The following is a 4157-nucleotide window of genomic DNA, read 5'->3' as shown; positions in this document are numbered from 1 at the left end:
TTTTGCTTTATATCTTTATTGTACATGCTGTTGGGGCTTGGCGATTCCCTCTATAAATGATAGACCGTTCTTACATAAACAAGAATCTGAACAACTGTATTTCTCTTTGAATATGCAAAAATACTTGAGAGATGATAGTCATGATAAACATAGCAGTAAACTTCAGTTGAACAATAATATTGAGCAACTATTTCTTTATACAGTGGAACCCCGATATAACGATATGCCAAGGGGGCAGTAAAATTATATCGTTATATCGAGGAATCGTTATATCGGGGTTCCGTCCCATATATTTTACTATTGCCGGGACATAACATATTCATCGTTATATGGGGAATATCGTTATATCGTGGGTTCCACTGTATTGCATTAGTCTTTTTCATAACATGTTCTTCGTCATCATCACAATCTGACTCTAGTACACTGTCTTGACCAGTGACGTCGTCACAGTCATTCTCCTTCCTTCCAACTGCAGCTCCTTGGTGAATGGTCCTATTCTTTTACTTCTACCCTAGTCTCAACAGCTAGTGTTGGAATAGCTACTTCAGTATCTTCTGCTTGAACAGTCCCCTTCGGCTTTTCCTTCTATTTATCAGGTGGTCACCAACAGAAATCTAAGAAAAAAATAAAATGCCCATCTTCAGCCCAAGTTCAATTGCTACTTTTAATGGATTATATATTAATTATTTTATTAGATACATATTTCTTCATTACCGAATTTCAAAGTTTTAAAGCCATGACATATAAATTCAATCACCAAAACATGCCAGGAATATAAATTAAAACACAAAAAATTCGTAAAAACTGACCTTCTCCAGAACATCTTGATTTTCTTTATCAATGAACAATTTTGCCTAAAAAAAATAAATAATGTAACCTGAGTTTCACACAAAATCATCACAACAGTATATTTTGTGATAATCTGCGAAAACTTTAGCACAAATAGACGTATTTAGAGCTAAAATACATTTTTCACAGGCTTGATTAAGGACTAGATTCTCCCAATAACATTGAAAGAGATGTACGTGAGCAGTAAGGCGGATTTGATATTTGATCTTACGTGTTATTTACCTTCGACTCCAGTCGCTTTAACTTCCTCGCCTTTTTCGCAAACTCTCGATCACAGGCAATGGCACTGACAAGAAGGACGTCTTGCTGTCGTTTGATTTATAAATAATCATTCAGAGGGAAGCGTTTTTTAAATCCTTTTCTTGGATCCATCTGGCCGATGTCAGAGGCCAAGCGCCTTCTTTCGCATTCTGCAAGAAAAGTAAGAGTCACTTCGCTCTGTGAAGTCGAAATTCCGCGAATTCCAGCGAAATTAGGCTTAGAAAATGTACAATTACAGGGAAACGAGAAGAAAATCGAAAATTCTGAATCGAGCAAGTTCTTACCACTTGATGCATGGATCCGAAGCTTGGTTTCTTGCCTCTCCTTGTCTTGTCGTTCTAGAGTTTAAATCTTTCAAAGATCGCCTACAAAATACACTTTGCTTCTCAAGACAATGACATACGTTGATTCTCGACCAACGGAAACACACAATATCATCTGCACAATGCAAAGTTTGGTACCAAAATGAAGCTCTTGAGTTGTTCTATCGGTTCATCCAAATTTACCGCGCTGGCGATTAACCATAATTCATAGGGGACCTGCATACTTTGCTCCTTGCAGACTCTGTCTCAGACCCCCACGCGACCAATATGGCGATCGAAAAAAATGCGGCCAAATATTTGGCCGAAATATGACCTAAAAAATCCCGGCGTGGAGAGAAACCATTTTTTAGTTGGATTCTTGCACAACTTTGCCCTGCATTTTTTTGGAAATCTTGCATTTATCGGTCTGACCTTGCTTCAATGTAAGCAACAATGTCTATGTCAGAATGCCACTCTTCTATGTTCTTGTTAATATTTCCAGCTCTTCCAGAGTGGTAACAACAAAAACCGGAAACCAGTGCGTGCATGAATATTCATTTACGAATCTAAAATTGCGTGCATGAAATTTCAACACACTCACTGAAATAAAAAAAATGCAAGCAAGCAGTTGGTTAAAGTAATTCAGTTTAATACAGATATAAACAGATCCTCACAATAATAATAGACTTAAAGTGTATAAAGTATAAGTATATGGACAAGTAGATTGAACTCATTTCGCACTTCACGTCCATCCTTATATGCAATTATGTGTTGCTCATGTATGCCAAAGTATGCTGAAGCTTCTTGCAGTATATCATCTTTGTCTGATGCCAGCACCACTCTTTTGACGGATGGTACTCGTTTTTTTATCACAATGTAATAGTGTTATAGGAAATCCATTTCTCTTACGAAAAAGAAACAAGCAAACATCATGATTATGTTCTCTTTCAATAAATTTGCATGTGGAGGAGGGGGAAATGATGCAGTTCAGAGAAGTAGAAAACCACCCCCCACAGGTTTGAATTTCTGGGAGTTTCCCATTTTTCCATTTTCGCATATTTGAACCAATCTGTATTATTGGAAAATCTGCAGTCAACATGATTCTTTCCTTGTTGTGGCTTGCAAAAATGTAATGTGCTTCGTGGGCCAAGCAACACTGCCTCCACTTCTTCAGAGTGGGTTGGGTACTGTTGCCATGGCTCCTCATTGCTCTCCACATTCACCAAGACAGCAACCCATCCCGGCTGAAGTTCATGACCATGCACTTTTGCTTTGTTAGTGATAATACCCCTATAAGCCAACTCCATGTTCCTGTCCAGGAAGTCTACCTCCTTGCCTAAAGTGGACAACAAAAATATAAATAAAAAATGATACATTACCTATATTTTACAAGCCAGATAGAAGAAAAAAGGTACAAACTTGGAAAGTTGCAAAACAAACATACAAAAATGTTTCAGCAGTAATTAGAACGGGTTGTTTTCGCATAAAATTACAGTTTATATCATAATTTATTATGAAATTGCATTAGTTATAGCCATATACCGGAAAGTGAAACAAACCTTTGCTCCAGGTCGTTGTCGGCCCAGATGACGATGTACTTGCCACAAGTTTTGAATATCCCTGCGAACCTAAAAGGATGAAAGGAAAACACTTCCGAAAACATAAGGCTTCATTTAATGAGAAATGGTTGCATTTTACCACAGGTAGCCCAAGCTACTAAAGGAGCCGTTAACATATAGATCACATATGACATTGCATAATAACATTATTTTAAGGGTTTGTATGGGAATATAACGATCGTAAAAAATAATTCAAAATAAAGGCAAAATATCCGATAAAATCGACTTACCTATCCTCTTCTATGCATATCTTGAGTTTCTATGCCGTTTGGAGGCGTTTTGAAGCGATTCCATTGGATTATAGGTTCGCTGTTTTTCTCTCCATATAGAAGTCCTCTCTGCAGGACAACTTATTCCTGTAACGTTACCTTTGTCCACACAGTCAAAGGTCAGCAATTCTCCAGACATCCTGAAAAGTGCTTTCTGATTATGAAGCTGAAGAGAAATCTTGGTGAAAAAGATATCCACTGCCTCTCCTTCCAATGGCTTGTCTAGAGACTTTAATAATGCTTCCATCTCGGGACTGCAGATTCCCAGGCAAAGCTCTTTCAATGCCGTAGTAAATGTTTTGTCCGCCAAATTTTGGCGCATCAATTCTTTCAGTTCAAATCGGTGTGGAATGGCTACTCTAAACAAATGTAACATAAATTCCCCCTCATCAAATGTGCCAGGAACTGGCTTTAACTGTAGAAATTCTCCAACAAGGATTATTTGCTTTGATCCAAATGGCTTCCTTGCATCCTTTTCTTCTGCAATTTCATGATGTATTGCATTTACTAACTGGAAAATGCGTTTGCTGGACATGCCAGCCTCGTCCCAGATAGTGTCTGCATCTTTCATCCTTGCTACACAATGGGGGATGGAAGTCGCTCTTTCTACAGGTTAAGCTTTAGCATCAACACTTTTTTAACCCTCCAGAACCACATTGTTTCCCTTGAGGTTATTGTACAAACACCCTCTGTTGTGTACATACAGCAATGCTTCACGAGTTCCTTTTAGCGCCTTTATGCATTAAGAAGCATTTGTAATAAAATCAGTCACCACAGCTTTACTTACTTACTTCTCCTCATCGACTGCTTGTAGGACTCTTGAGGTTGTTTTTTTCTGTACGCATGATACCAAATTC

The 4157-nt window shown here is 38.1% G+C and overlaps 1 long non-coding RNA gene across 1 annotated transcript; it reads right to left on the bottom strand.

Annotated features, from left to right (window-relative positions):
* Positions 1-580: 580 nt before the first annotated feature.
* Positions 581-1907, bottom strand: LOC144648688 (uncharacterized). Its single transcript, XR_013569734.1, has 4 exons — positions 1395-1907; positions 1072-1259; positions 810-854; positions 581-614 (listed from the first exon to the last, which is right to left on the bottom strand). It is a non-coding gene; the product is annotated as an uncharacterized LOC144648688 (long non-coding RNA).
* Positions 1908-4157: the final 2250 nt, after the last annotated feature.

This window comes from Oculina patagonica, chromosome 4 (assembly GCF_052425735.1).
Source record: "Oculina patagonica isolate OP01 chromosome 4, crgOcupat, whole genome shotgun sequence".
In the NCBI taxonomy this organism is placed as follows: Eukaryota; Metazoa; Cnidaria; class Anthozoa; order Scleractinia; family Oculinidae; genus Oculina; species Oculina patagonica.
Note: the sequence above shows the minus strand (reverse complement) of the source record. Positions and strands in the feature narration are given on the sequence as shown.